This window comes from Meriones unguiculatus, chromosome 17, assembly GCF_030254825.1.
Source record: "Meriones unguiculatus strain TT.TT164.6M chromosome 17, Bangor_MerUng_6.1, whole genome shotgun sequence".
NCBI lineage: Eukaryota > Metazoa > Chordata > Mammalia > Rodentia > Muridae > Meriones > Meriones unguiculatus.
In genome coordinates, this window is record NC_083364.1 from 95,213,756 (window position 1) to 95,229,651 (window position 15,896).

General features: G+C 48.9%; 2 long non-coding RNA genes across 3 annotated transcripts in view; one reads left to right on the plus strand and one right to left on the minus strand.

Moving 5' to 3' along the window:
- LOC132648608 (uncharacterized) overlaps nucleotides 1-7,756 on the minus strand; it is a 30,819-nt gene extending 23,063 nt beyond the window's left edge. The window contains exon 1 of the long non-coding RNA XR_009587047.1: nucleotides 7,597-7,756. This is a non-coding gene — a long non-coding RNA (uncharacterized LOC132648608). The remainder of the gene's footprint in view (nucleotides 1-7,596) is intronic.
- On the plus strand, nucleotides 2,136-15,302 carry LOC132648609 (uncharacterized). Of its 2 annotated transcripts, none has more exons than XR_009587048.1 (2): nucleotides 2,136-3,773; nucleotides 14,925-15,302. It is a non-coding gene; the product is annotated as an uncharacterized LOC132648609 (long non-coding RNA). The 2 variants fall into 2 exon arrangements; XR_009587049.1 differs by lacking the exon at nucleotides 14,925-15,302 and adding an exon at nucleotides 5,619-6,737.
- The last annotated feature ends 594 nt before the right edge of the window (nucleotides 15,303-15,896 follow it).

The following is a 15,896-nucleotide window of genomic DNA, read 5'->3' on the forward strand; positions in this document are numbered from 1 at the left end:
GTCAGCCTTCACCACACAGGCAGGGCACACCGGTCGGGAGATGGTCAGAGGCCCCAGCTTGGGCTTTGCTGGATGTCCCCAAGGACTGCGCACTGAGCCAACCCTGTGTGAGACTGACAGCCGCGCCATAATCCAAGGGAGAGGCCTGGAACACGTTCCTCCTCCCAGCCCTCAAGAGGTGCCCCTGCTGCTGCGACCCTGACCTTGAGGGAAGTGCAAGCGTGTGTGTGTGTGTGTGTGTGTGTGTGTGTGTGTGTGTGTGTGTGTACGCGCACGCGTGTTCAAGCACACGCATGTTTGATAGGGGTTTCTGTGTTTCGGGAAGGCATCCAGCTCCCTGCAGAGCTGACTTTGGAATGCTGCAGTGCTGTCTGACACCATGGGCCGTCGGTGTTTCCGGGTCCCATGAGTAAGGCCTTTGATGGGGAACCGCTCAGCATCTGTCCCCCCAGGTTAGGGTGTCCCTGGTCTGTCACACTCCGCCACAGCCTTGCTAGTCCAGTGCTGCTGTGGAGCTGGCTCTGACCGGAAACTGGAGGAAAGAAAGGGTAGATCCGGGAGGAGCTGGTCATGGAAGTGAATATGATCAAAACACGTTGTCTGAAATTCCCACGTAGCTATAAAATGTTTTCTAAAAGTTCTTAAAAAATACTAAGAGAGCCTGAGAGAGATTATGAGACGAGCACCACTACCGAGGCCCATAGCTGATCGCTCCCTCACAGACCACAAGTAAGCACACCCACTTCTGGCCTCCAGAACCGTGAGGAAGTGCCGATGCTAGCCTCTCAGTGCCTGCCCTTGGGTACATCCAGCTGAAAGGGTTAGACTAACTTTGTAACCTATATGTCTTCTAAAGCCTATAGTTTTGAGTTTTAGGTTCAGGTTAGCTAAAGCCTCTTAGTACCTTTCCAGAAAATGGAAAAATGTGACCCTATCTACGAGGACAGATAGAAAAAAAAAGGGCAAGCAAGCAATGACCTTCAGCAAAAAAGAAAAACTCCTGTCTTTGAGATAGTGTTTCTTAGCAATGAACCCAGACTTCTTCTGAGTAGCTTTTGACCTGCAGCCAAAAGTCCGCAGCCCCTAATCTTCAAGGATGAGCTAACCACCCCCACCTTAAATTGCAGCTGCATCCACATTTGGCAGGACTGGCCAACCTTGAGCACCTAAGACTAACCAATTACCTCACTTTACAGCTTCCTCATCCAATCCTAAATTGCCAAAACTAGAACTTCAAAATTCCCACACTTTGTCTTTTAAAAACCTAAAGGCCTTTGTCTCCCAGGGCCACTCTTTGCTGACCAGCAGGGGTGACCCCATTGTACAATGGTAAATAAACCTCTTGCTTTTGCAACGAGTCTTGGTCTGGGGGAGTTTCTGGGAAGGGCGCGATTGAACTCCTGAGCTGTGAGACCCCAGGTCTTACACAGCAAAGTTGTTAGGATTCAGTAAAAGACCTTTGCAGACTAGCTTCAGATGGCTCCGTCAGTAAAGTACTTGCCGTGTGGGCCTGAGGAACTGTATTCTGTGCCCAGAACCCATGTCAAAACCAGGCTGTGGTGCCATGTGCCTGTGTCACTGTCCTGGGGAGGCAGAGCACTGGATCTCTGAGGTTTGCTACTTACTTCGTGAGCTCCAGGCCTATGACTGACCCTTTATAAAAACAAGCTTCATGGCTCCTGAGGAATACCTGACGCTGGCCGTTGGTACACACGCGCACACACACACAAATAGAATGGCTATGATGGAAAAGAATCCATATGAGCAACCGTTTCAAATAGAAGTTAATACAAAGAAAGAGGTGCAGAAATCTTTGTTAAATGAAAAATTTAAAGCCAACATCCACATGAGTTAGTCTATGAATTATTCGTGACTTTTGACTCTCCAGCCATGTGGCAGTACAGGAGAAGGAAGCAATCCTTTAAAAAGCCAAAATGTCATTACTTCTCCCTCGCCCTGCCTGGACTCTTCTAATTGTATCTAAATTGTTTCCTTCGTTCCTCTCTCAATAGTGTGATGTGGCAGTGCCCAGGGCCTTCAGCTTTCTCATCAATTATTAATCTGGGAGTTAATAATTCATGTTAATTGGTGCTATAAGCACTTTCTCTGGCAAATGTGAGCAAAGGTCACGACTTTTAACAGCAAAGGCAAAACATTCCCCAAGTTTCTTTTTCCACGTCCTATCACGGAAACGCTAAGATAGGGAAGACAAAATTTAACCAGAGCTGGGAAAGCGAGATAACGCCACAGCTGAAAGACTAGATGCCCGCTCACTGGGGACCAGCCCTGCTCCACAGCCTGCTTGAAGGAGAAGAGGTCTCCAGGGCACCGGGACCTCAGCCCACCGGAGCTCCTTGGACAGACACCCTCACGCACCAGGTTTGTGGACCTCTGGCAAGATGATGAACAATACAAGTAGAAGCGCCTGATCCCTGTTTGTCAAGAAAGCGTTTCTTCAGAAAATCAAGGGAGGTGTTTGAGAGACGAGCCCTCTCGTGGGGTTTTCACAAAGGATGCCTTTTCTAAGCTGTAAGGCCAAACGGCACGTTCCACCCTGGGGCAGCCACGGGAGGAACCTCACTACCACTGAGTGTCTTGGACGTAATCAGTGTACGTATGCTCTGTGTTCTCTTTCCGGGAAGAAGGCGAGGTGACTCCTCATTGCCACAGAAGGCAATCAATAAATAGCTTCTTACTTCATCTACCCTGGACTCCCTCCTCAGCCCACTCCTTTGCCCCAGGCCTGCAAGGCAGCCACGTAGGCCCTGGGCAATGTGGGTGTTTGATCCCCTTTGAGCCTCGATAATTATTTGAAAGGTTCATGTCAAATCCCAGACTGATGTGATGAAATGGCTCATTCCCATTTGGAGAATAAAACTATTCCTGGTAGCTTTTTACAGCCTTGATTAAAAGATAGACATGAAGTATGCAGAGAATGAGGGCTGCAGACTTGGGATGAGGCTTAGATGGAAACCACAGCTTCAAGACTGCCAGGGCCACGGGGCCAAGCCTCTACCTCTTGTTTTTCTAAGGGAAATGTGAGGAACATATGTTTTTCATTGCACCCCCTTTTGGCCATTTACATATCGGGGGGCTGTGTATTTGGCAATAGGTCCTATTTTTAGGACCTTGAAAACCTTTGAAACTGTTTTCCTTCTGGCACGTGTGTGCTTTAAGCAAAAAGAAAACACGAAGCTCAGAAAGGAAAAGAGAAACATGTGCACAGAAACGGATGATTTTTGCAGCCCGGCATCACACAATAAGAAAGCAATCATTCAGTTGCGACTTTAAAAATGGATCCTTGCCCGGATTTTCCAACTATTTCCTTCTAAATGACTGTTTCTCTACAGAACTAAACTAATGTAAAGAGACAGGTTGTCCCCGTGCCAAGACTGAGCAGGCAAAGTAGGACAGAGGCTGTTTTTAGGGAAGGAACGTGGCACAGTAATGCCTGCTCTGTCTCCTGCGGCCCCTTGGGCAGAGGCAGAGATGCCTCATGCCCACTGCATGGCTGTGGGCCCGTCTCCCACCTGACTCTACAGAGCCTACAGAACCCCAGTCCTATTATTTGCAATCAGTAACAAAGATTCATCCTGTGTCAGTCATACAACACGGAGAGTCTTTGTCACTCAGTGTAATTAATAGCCTTCGCCTCGCACGGGACGATGGGAGAAGAACACTGTTTGTGACTCGGTGTCCTCGGAGGAGGGTTCACCAATCCTTGCCTCCTTGTGACCACTAACATGCCACAACTCCAGCCGCAGTGGAAAGAGGTGAGCACAGTTGCTTGGTGGGGGGCTGGCCCAGTGGGTACTCGCTGGGGACCCGAGTTCAGTCCCTGGCACCCACATAAAAAGGCAGGTGTGTGCTCCGAGTGCTGGAGAAGAAGAGACAGATCCTGGGCCTCACCAGCCAGCCTAGCTGGATTAGCGAACTCCAGGCCAGGGAGAGACCCTTACTGAAGAGTGACCGGGCCGGAGAAGCCATACCCAAGGCTGACCTCTGGCCACCACACTCACAAACCTCACATGCACACATACTCACACATTCATGTATGCCTGGACACACACTGTCATGCACATGTGAACACACATGCAGGGAGAGACCGCAGCTCTCCAAGGACCTACATCAAACTGCGCTACCTCAGGAGCCTGTCAGAAGGTGACAGGCTCAGCTAAAGACAGCACTGAAAACACACTTGAAGGTCCAGAGATAGGGGCCTTACACCACTTACACAACTGTTATGCCAACTAATAAGACAACCACACACACACACACACACACACACACACACACACACAGACATGCCTCCATGGCAATCTGAGCTGGGCAGTCCCTCACTGAGATTTCCCTCTCGGGCAACCATTGCCTGGGTCAGTTCTACAACTAAAGCCGACTGGGGCGCTGTGCTTCATGACATATATGCCATCTTGTTAAACGGAATTCATTGTGCACTTAAAAATAAAAAGCTTTGCAAGCACAACTTTTAACGCCTACTCCCAGCACACCGCTTTCAGCTGGCGCATCCCTGGTATTCTGGGACCGTCTGCACCTTCCACCCAAACTCTTTCTTACCCAGAGTATTATTGCTGACAGTCTGTATAGCCTGGTCTGTGTGTGTACACATGTTCATTTGTGTGTGTGTGTGCTCACATATATGTGCAGGTGTATAGACACATGGGAGCACATGTGTGGAGGCCACTGTTGGTGTTGGGGGTCTCCCTTGACCTCTCTTCACCTATTCTTTGAGGCAGGGCTCTCCATTAACCAAAGAGCCCTGTTAGTCTAGCTAAGCAGCTTGCTCCGAGGACCCCGTCTCTTCTTCCTGGGTGCAGGAAGTACAGGGGGGCTGCCCACACCACCACCCCTGGCACCTGCATAAGCTTGGGGGATCTGAACTAAAGTCCCCAGGCTTGAGTGATACTTATCTATCTCTCCAGACCACATCACTGACTAATCTTGAGGAAAAAAGTAATTCAGGTTGCCGTGATCTTGAGTGGACCACAGACACACACACACACACACACACACACACACACACAGAGAGAGAGAGAGAGAGAGATGACTACTTGAAGCCAAATTCTTTCCATCTTCCCTGCAAGGGAACCAGGTAAATGTGACAACCATCTTAGGTCCTTCACATCATTTGAGTCATAGCAGATCCCGCTGAAGGGTCGCATGGAGTCATCTATGCTCTCTCACTGTCCTTATTACTTCCTCTTCAAGGCCACACTGGAATAGCATCAGATGGCATGTTCTCTCCTCTAAATCCAGTGAATAATGCCTTTTCCCAGTGTCCCTGTGATTGTTTAAGAATCTTCCTTATCTTTCTACTGCCTACACTATAACCTGTGCTGAGGACAGGGCTGGACAATGAATCTGGGACAACCCAGAGTCTATTCCCAGCCGTCCAGTATTTCCTGCTCTCTGCCTGAATGCGCACACTGCAGCTGATGCTGTTTTCTGGTAGGAAATACAACAGAGCTCAGAGCTCTGAGGGTAAAGCAAACAGCAGATCGCATTCCTGAGGTAGCATGTGAGGCTGACCAAGGTCTCGCTTTGGCTGCATTTGTATCAACACTGGTGCTGTTATGATGAGTAATCTTCACTGTCAACAGGACTTAGAATCACCATGGATCCCATCTCTGACTATTCCTAAAGTGTGTTTCCAGAAAGGTTGTGAGAACAGGGAAGTTCCACCCTGAATGAGGGCTGGGGTCCCGGTCTGTGCAACACGGAGAAAGTGAGCTGAGGAGCAGCCTCCATTCCCTCTGCCTCCTGCCCGCAGTGCACTGTGATCAGGGGGTACACAGTGTTCCATGCCTTCCCCACCGTCACAGACTACACCTCAGACCCCGAGCCAGGATAAATGTTTCCTGCCTGAAGCAGCTTTATCGGGTGTTTCGTCACAGCCACAGGAAAGTAACCAACACGGCCAGACTGCTTATGAACAGCAAACCCACTGCCAGCCTTTGCTCTGTGCTCTGACAGGAAGCTCATTCCAGCCGGTCAGCCACCTTGCCTTTGCTGTTCCTCATCAGGGTGCCATGGATCCTGAAAGCTGGCTGAGGCAGCTTTCTGTCAGCTCTGGTCGCATGGTCTTAAACCACAGACATTTGTTTTCTTACAGCTCTGCTGGTCTTAATCCAAGATCACATTCCAGCAGGGTTCCTCCTGGCATGTAAAGGGTCAGTTTCTTGCTGTGCCCTTGTGGGTCCTTCCTTCAGGATATACTCATGAAGAGACTTTCCTTGGTCTTCCCATGCAAACACCAACCACATCTCACTAGGGCCCCACACTCTGCACTGCATTGAGCCCAGTAAGCTCCCAGTAGCCCCATCTGCAGACATAGTTACACTGGGAGTTACGACTTCAATACAAAGTTTTGGGAGAAATTCAGTGGAGTCTATAGGAACCCGTAGGCCAGATGCCCTCAAAGGATAAAATGCACAGAGTATGAAAGTGACTTACATTGACCTCACTGTAAGCTTACACATTAGCTTGTAAGGCCTTTTAGTGTAGACATGACTCATGATACATGTAATATAATGATACAACGATGCATGACGGCTGTTGATGAGGGGGAAAACGCAGCTGTTTTGTATGTGTTTTAAGCTGTAAAATATAAAAATAGTCTATGCAATCAATTCCTACCTAAAATGTCAATTTTGTAATAATGTGTGCATCCATCAGTTATCACTGTGACCGACCACATAAATAATTCATAATTTAACTCACATTTACTGATATGTGTACGATTTGTTCTGAAGTCCTAATGGCAAAGGTCAGAGCAGCTGGCATAGTTACCTCAACACTAGATGGCATTCTATGAAACTAAGGCAGTTTTGCTACCTTATGAGCCAATATGAGTCACCAAAAACAAACTGATGGACAGATAAAGGCCTGCAGCACCTGTCTCCCAAGGAGTCACTGACTGAGATCTAGAAATGGACGGATGCTGTCAGGCACTGACTCCTCAGTTTTGTTTGTCGTTAGCTCGGTGTCTGCCTAGATGTGCATGGAGGGCCTGCAAGGTTTCAGAGAGGATTAAACATTACTGGTCAAATGGTGGCTATGCCTCAGTGGCTTCTAGGACCACTTAAAGTCTTCTCTTTAGCCTCATTTATATTGTGCATTAAGGAAAATGTAGACCTGCATTCCATGTACCAATTTCATGTCAAGGTGATTTATGAAATAATCTGAGAAAATTGTAGATGCCACGAGAGGTTGGAGCTGACAAGAGGGGTGTTTGCTCAACTCACAATCCTGTGAGCCCTTCAGCAGAGGCACCACATTGGCAAATACCCAAACGGCCAGTCTTGAGAGCCGTATATACCTGAAAACAGAAAAGGGTTAACCAGGACAGGCTGTGTCTGTAGACAGCAAAGGGTTAACCAGCAGAGGCTGTGTGTCTCTGAGAAAATGAGTTCATGAACTAGAAGATAAGCACTCAGCCACGCTAGCCCAACAGGGTTAAGTTCTGGGGCTAAAGGACTTGAATTCTGGGCACTTTAGGGGGACTGGAGACTCCCCCTTACCTTCTGCTCCCCAGCGAAGCCTCCTCCCCACCCACACCCATTAGCCAGATTCACAGACCTGGGTTCCATTCCATCTCCCTGGGACACGTGCTTCCAGAACTCTTATTCCATCAGTCTTCGCCTTGATCAAGGTTCACACACCAGCTCATTTTCCTGCTGTTTCTCTTTGTTCAAATTCTCAGAAATGTGTTCCTTGCCAGGGTGTGTGACCACTCGGATTCCATTCATTCAGAAGAGGAAAGCAAACAGCTGGTTCCACATAGGGGGAGAGAGAGAGAGAGAGAGAGAGAGAGAGTGTTGCTTATCATATTTCTACTCATTTATTAAATTACTGAGAATGGATTCCAGAAACCCTGAAAGGTCATAAAGGAACTAGCCAGGAACTACCCACCACACACACACAAACACACGAGAGAGAGAGAGACAGAGACAGAGACAGAGAGAGGGAGGGAGAGGAAAAGAATACATGTGGACACTCCTTCGACCACCCATCTCTCCATTCACCATTAACTCTCTTCTCCAGATGACACCTCATTGTGTGTGTATGTGTGTGGGTGTGGGTGTGGGTGTCACTTCCTCTTCATCATGGGATTTGATGAAGCCATGTTAGGTTTGAAAGATTGTGCCTCCCTCTTGCTTCCCTCTCACACCCACACACTACTTTCCTGTCACAGAATTAACAGAAACATGCAGTGCCTGCTCACTCCTACACACGTCAGCTGCTGGATCCGTGCCCTAGCAGTCTAAACGTGTAGGCCATCACCCCTAGGAATCGCACCCTGCTTCCCCCGGTCCCCTCCCAGGATCTGAACACTTATCTGTAAGTGTTTGTTAAGATGGTTCTAACTGTTCCATTTCCCAAGCCTGAATGTCACTACCAAATAGATTTTATTCAGACTCTCACACCTCAGTTTAGTAAGATGAACCCTACAAAGCTGTCAAAGCTGCCCTATGGCCGCTGCTGAACTCCATGGCTGTGCCCTTCTGTCATTTGTTTTTTTCATTGTCAACACTCCTCCCAAATGAGTTGGAAAGATTAGATCTTTGAGAATTTCTTCACAACTTGAGACGATCTCTGGCCTCTAAATCCACTGTGAATAATGGCATCCGGCTCCCGGAACAATAGGAAATGCCCCACTTCCTTGCTCACCGTCGATGGCGCAGGGTCACAGACTGGTTCTGTGGGTCTAGCTGGGACTTCCCCCAGGCCCTAATCAAGAAGCTTTCTGGGTGCAGTGATACACACCTGCAGTCCCAGCTACCTGGAAAGTGAGGCAGGAGGATAACTTGAATCCAGAGTTAGGCCAGCGTGGACCACAGAGCGAGACCCTAGGGCAAAAAGAAAAAAACAGAACCCATTTCCCTTGTTTCAAGGCAGGAGACCCAGAGTATCGTGTCTTGGAACGTGCAGCCACTTCTCAGTGGGCCTCTCCTTCGCTAAGAAAGCCCTAGAGCAAGAGCAGATTGGCAGAGATGCTGACTGAATGGCCCTATGTTGCACATCAGTGCGGTGCCATTCCCTCTAATGCTTGAGAAACCCCGTGGAAAGGAAGGCAGAAAGAATGTCAGGCCCAGAAGCAGACAGGAAGCCGGACGGTGAAATGAGACTTTCTAGTCTATTGGCAACCATTACAGTCACACACAGGGCAGCCTCGGATGTCTGAAGTAGGTTTCCACAGGAATGGAAAGAAGGGCTCAGGAGCCTTGCCTGGTTGCTGATAGACAGATTCGAGGAATCAATCATTGCTTCAGCTGTGTACCCACTGGTGACCCCACCAGGCTCTCCTGCATAGTCCCAGCCCAGCCCTCACACAGACAGCTCTGGTTAGACTAGCAGTCATAAGTAAAAACCAGCATGGATCTGGGAAGGGGGAGGTAGGGACAGGGAGAGACTCTCATATGGCTGAGAAGGAGTTAACAGACAGTGGAAGGGGAGAGTAATCAGAAAGTGTTGTATACAGATGTGAAACTAGCAAAGAACAAAATCACTAAGAAGTTCTCGCTGCATGGCTGTCCTGGCAGCTGCAGTGTGTTGCTAGAGACATTAGACAGAACCAGCACTTCCCTGAGTCCCAGGCAGATTCTAAATGCTGTAGTCACTGTACCCTCCACCCCATGCATAATAGTAACGATAATGGGGCTATGATGGTCACTGTGAGGTCAGTGGCTGTTTTGATCAGTATCACTCCTCCTGCAACAGACCTGAATCCCAGGGTATGTTTGGTCCCTCCTGGTTGCTCCACCATCCTCTGGTCCCCTGGAGCTCTCTTTAGAGTACACCTAGCTGATGGAGGATGAGATAGAGGAAAACACAATGTCTCTTGTGACTGATAACAAACTGACTGACCTGATGAACGCATGCACAGAAGCTTGGATCAGGTGGGGGGAGAGGAACGAGAATGGTAACCATGTGCACCTGTCCAGGGTGGCCACGCACTCCCCCACCCTGCCCCGTGCCAATCCACATCAGCACAAATTAGATTAGCATGGCTCCTGTTCTCGGGGGCAATCGGTCACTGGCTCTCCTAAGCCAGCCCCCACTCCCACAGCTAAGCCAGCCCCCCACTCCCACAGCTAACCCAGCGGCCTATGATGGGATGGCAGCTGCAATGAGCACAAACTCCCTGAGTCACTCCAGCTTTGGCCTGAGACACAGCCAAGCTCTGACACACCGCCGGGCCCTGACCTGGGCCGGGCGTCCGGTAAGCCGAGCCGCGTCTGCACACTAAGGTGCGGCTCGGCCCTCTGGGTCTGCTTGTGGTTCCCACCACACCCTGTTTACCCACCAGTCACAGAGCCTTCCTGAAGCTCGGCTGGGCACACCAGGTCTGACCTGACCATGGCTACAGGCACCCAGGAAGAGAGTGGGCGGAAAGGCAGGCACCGTGCAGCCTGCCAGCCAGAAAACAGCCTTTTATTTCAGATTTTACTTGGCTTCTCAGTCCATCTCTGAGGAAATTCCTCTCAGCCATTTTTCACTATTGGAGGACACCACTGTTGGAAGTGGCTGTTGGTGCAGGATCTTTAGAAATCCGCAGGTTAATGCAGCTTATCCCAGACCTGTTCATCTCTTGGCATCTTTTCCTGCCCCCAGAACCCACTCGCAGAAGCAAGTCCACTAGGGGTTGTCATTCTTCTTGCAGTAGACAAACTCTCTCTTTAAACACAGATCCCTTCCTTTTCAAGTTAAAAATACAACTTGTCTCCCCAGAGAAAGTGCTCACTGCAAATAAATAGCATCAAATTTTTTTAAGAATATAGTCAAATATTTCTCTCTTGCTCTGCTCTCTTTTCCACAATTCCTTCTCTCTCTTTTTAAGCACTTCCTCCTTTAAACAGATTCCACATAGGAATCAAGCAGGCAACGGTCTAAACAGGACCACACAGCAAACCACAGGCATGGTGTCTGTGCCATTCACCTAGAGGCATCAGGTCCACATGGTCTGACAGAGGTAGAGAAAATGATCAGAAAGGGTCATCTCCAGCCCCATGGCCCAGGTGTGCTAGACAAATAACAGTGGGTTTAGTGTCTATAGTTAAATAAGAGGATCAAAATCGGTGTAGTCATGATCACAATGGGAATTCTACTCTGATTAAAGTAAGCCAGCTTGGCAGCTCAGGGCCTAGACACTACTGGCATGCTTCCGTTCCATCCTTGTAAAAAGTCAGCACTAAGACGAGATTCGATGCCACACAGTGGCCAACCAGAAGGGATTCGTGGCCCTGGGAGTCAGAAAGCATAAGATGACGGTTCCCTTGTCAGGTGTAAATGTGGTAGCTAAGGATGTAAGATCGACAGGGGGTGGGCCCTCAGTGGTGTTTGGGAACAAAGACAGACATCTGAGTAAAAGCGGGGGAGGCTCACTGCTGGTGTCATGAAGTATGTGGCTAGACCAAAGGGCAGGGAGAAGTGTAGAAGACTCAGTCCTCACCGAGTCAGAGCCACACAACAGGCAGACAAAGGGTCTCCCATCTGCAGATGGTTGTAGACCGCGTGGGGAGTGTCCACACACCTCTGCGTTCCTACCCTCTCTCTGAACAGAGATCATGGGAAATGCTATCCAGAGCCGTGCTCTGTTGAAGCCCGGTACCCTGGAAGGGAGGGGTTGCTAGGAATCTAGACACTTAATACAGAAAGAAACTAAGTGTTGCAGCCAGCCAGAAGACCTACTTTCTAAAAATAATAATAATAACAATTAATTAATTAATTAATTTTAAAAGGCACTATAACAATTACAAAGAATTCAGGGAGCAAAGGTACCGTGGTAGTTCATCTGTCGGCTTGACAATGTCTGGAACCAGCTGCAAACACAGCTGTGAGGGATTTTCTAGGTCAGGTCAGCTGATTTGGGAAGACGTGCTGTAAATATGAACAGCCCCTTCCAGTGGCGGGTCCTGAAACACGAGGCCTTCTGCGGGCTTGTCCCCTTGGCAAGGTCACTTTCAGCTTGTGGCTCGTCTCCCTGGCAAGGTCACTTCCGGCTTGTGGCTCGTCTCCCTGGCAAGGTCACTTCTGGCTTGCAGTTGCCTACCCTGTTGTGACTGCAGTGGCCACCCTTCCCTGGGGTCACTACCCAGATTCTTCAGCTTCCAAGTTACACGGAAGCCCAACAGCTACTCTAGAACCTTCCAGCCTGAGAGTGCTTAGGGCAGCCTGATGTGGGCACCCTCGCTGATGAGAAATCCAGCCCCACGGGTGGGCACCCTCACTGCTGAGGAGAGCAGCCCCATGGGTGGGCACCCTCGCTGCTGAGGGCAGCCTCCTAGAACTGCACAGACTACGTCATGGAAGCCTGCCCAACGAAGCTCTCTTAACACGTGTGCATTCTGTTGCTTCTAATCCCTAACACTAACACAGGCACGACAGAAATGACCACAAGGAACCCAGCATCCTAAAAGCACCAAATTGCTGGTAGTCATTCTCAGAGATGTTTATATCACCTAATGCATTCAGTAGAGCTTAGACACTATAAGAAGTTATAAGAACGAAATTCACTCTAGGCCACTAATCAGAAAAACACTTTTGTCTATAATAAAAAGGTATGTTGATAATTTCCCATTAATATGGCATAAGAATATTACCTTGTGTGTGTGTTTGTCTGTTGTTGGAAAACATGCGTTTGCACACCTGGGAGACCCGCATGTCACGTGAGTGGCACTAATGTCCTTGAACACCAGCATAATGCTGGCAGTGTGGCATCAAAATCAGCGGCTGTGGTAAGCCGCACAGGGATGGCCTCATGTGTCTCTTGGCCATTGCAATCCTCACGCCTGGCTCTCTTTGGCGACTGCGTGTCTGTAGACCACTGAGTCCGTAGACTGTGGTGACAGTGGCCTGTGGCGACAGTGGCCTGTGGCACTTTACCCAGGAGAGAACGGGGCAGATTTTGCCATCAGTGACAATGGGGAAATGAGGTGAAAACAGGGTCTATCACATGTGCTTCTCACTTGGCCTGAAAACACCAGAATGGATCCAAAGAATTCCTAGACACGGTGGGTGGCGTGGAGAGGCTATTTTTATGATAACTAGATTTGTTCATGTACTTTCGTGCCAAAGCAGTTCGGCTAATGAACCCCTTTTCCTCCTCTATTTATTTGAGAGATTAGACAAAGTTCTGTTCTCTATAATCAGGGTTGTTGGTTTTTGGTTTTTTTGTTTTGTTTTGTTTCAAATTCAAGTCACAAATCTGAGTGGGGGAAATAGACCTGAGATAGAAACGCAATCCTTTTTGCCTGGCCACTGCCAGTGGCTCCTGAGGCGGCCAAGCCAGAAGGAAAACCAGAAACAAGACCTCGTACAAAGAGAGCGACCGAGAGCAGGGAGACTGTGGGCCCTGTTTAGACAGAGGTGCTCCCTGGGGAGCATGGACAGCGATCACAGCCTTGCCACTCAAGTGCGATGCACACCCACAACCCCGGCTCGGGACCAGCAGACACAGGAGCTTCCTGGCCAGCCGCTCCGGAGAGGTTGTTACAGACTGTCTCAAAAGAGAAGAAGAAAAAGGTGGGAAGGAAGAGGGTGGCAAGCACCAAGCGCTGACTTCCAGTCTCCATGTGCACGATACTTGCACACATACACACGCGCGCACACACACACACACACACAGGCATGAGGAGGGACCAACAGTCAGTGTACTTTTTCTAGGGCTCTTGCTGGTTGGAAACAGCTCTTTTCAATCAAATCACATACAGCTTGAGCCCTCCATGAGAACTGCGAGCCAGTCCCTAAGAGCCATTATGCTGAACAGGCCTAACAAAATCTCCCGTGGCTTGCTGAATGTCACTATAGCCTGGCGTTCTGAGCTGGCTGGCCTATGCAAAGCCAGTTGACTTACTGAATATGGACCCTGTCTACCCCACAGATCTCAAAACTGTGCAGGTTCCCTGGAGCCTTATCGCACTTCTGGTAGCCTTGGGAAGCATTGCTCAGCAGTGAGGCAGCCAGGTCCTACAGTCAAGCCCAGACAGGGTTTGCAGTGGAGACCCCGGCTGACTGCGCTTCCCTGAGAACCCTTGTCTTCCCAATAGAAGGAAGTCCCAGAATGCTCCAGAAGAATGGAGGGAGGCTTCAAGACACCCCGCCGGCCATGTAGTGAGTCAGCGATGGATGGGCTTCCTGTCATTGCCCAGGCCCAGTCAGAGCCAAGGCAGGGCAGGCAGCAGAGTGCCACTGTGGCTGCGGGCAGCGCATCTCTGCGAGAGTGTGGAGGCTCCTGTGTGAGGCTGCGAAGGAGAATCCAAGCGGCTGCCAGTGCTTGGCACGGGCTCTCTTCATTTTCCTTGGCTTGCTCCCACTACCTGTCTGAGGGCTGCAGCGCAGGAAGGAAATTTTTCAAGAGATTAAACTATTATTGTTTCCTGTGCGGCTGTCTTCACTGAGTATGAAAGAAAGCTTTAAGGGTACTTGAAAAGAGATTTGTCTGAATGGCAAGGCTGTTGTGACTCATCCCCCCCTCCAGGTGGGATTTGGCCAATTTCCTCAGGAAAGTGGTTGATTAGGGCCGTGGATTTATCCGTGGCCTAAATATAAGATGTCATAAAGGTGATTAATGCTGAGCTCACCATCACAGGGAGTTAGGAGTTTATAAAAGCTATTTTTAACGGTTTGGAAGGAGGGAAAACTCATTTTTCAGGTTGCCAACATGTTTCAATAGTTAAAACCTTCTTTGTAGCCCCTAATAATTCATGCTACCCACTGTTAAAGGTTGGCTGTGTTTTCAGATTTTGTAAGTTTGCTTGAAAAAATGATTTAGTGTGTTTTGTTGTTTATATAAAAGGCACACGGGAGAAGGAAAAAATGTAAATGTATTTCCATCATGGGGAGTGACCGCAGCTCCTGGTGACAATCTCATGCAAGAGTCTTGTTTCTTTTTCCACCCGGCCCAGGAGAGTGAGGTGGCTTCCCTGTGTCTATACATCCACGATATGAATAGCGACTGATGGAGAAGGTCTGCAGGGCCCAGCAACCACCTAGAGGGAAACAGAACAACCCAGAAAACGCCTGCTGGACCTGGGCTCCCGGAGGGGTCTCATGCAGCTTGGACACACTGTGGTACCCAGAAATGCTCCAAAATGCTACCGTCCTGTCACAGCTAATCCACATACGAGGTCCCCATCATAAATGTGACATTTTCTTTGCAGTTACAACTAAGACAACTTGGTTTAAGCAACATTTCTCCACTTCCTAATGCTGCGACCCTTTAATACAGTTCCTCATGTTGTGGTGACCCCTCAACATAAAACTATTTTCTTTCTACTTCACAACTGTAATTTTGCTACTGTTATGAATTGTAATGAAAATATCTGTTTTCTGATAGTCTTGGGCAACCCCTGTGAAAAGGGTGGTTTAACATGCAAAGGGATCATGACCCACAGATCAAGAACCCCTAGTTTAATGGACCGTGTGAACGGCCTGTCTTCCAGAGCTACATTCCCCACAGATGCCCGCAGAATTCACTGGAGTTACTGCACACCGTCTCAGTGCAAATACCATTGGTAACTATGTAACAGGTCAACACGCTAGCTGGCCATCACAGGATCTGTCATTTCCGGTTAGATATTTGGGCTTTCTATGGGGGGAGGTGGATCATGAAAACATGTTTATTTCCAATTGCTTTCAACAATGTTGTCACTTTCTATGATCTTTGTAACATCTTGCAGGGAGCGCTACTCAACACAGGAAGTCTGATGCTGTCCCTAGGCTGTTTTCAATTACTTCGTCTCTTTTGTAAACATTTACAATATCCTGTGCCCAGCCAGGAATACTGACTGCATCTCCATGCTGGGGGCTGAAGAGGACTCAGACTTTTCAGTGAGCTCCCTGTGGAGCCTGGCAATCATGAGCCAGGCACTGCAGTG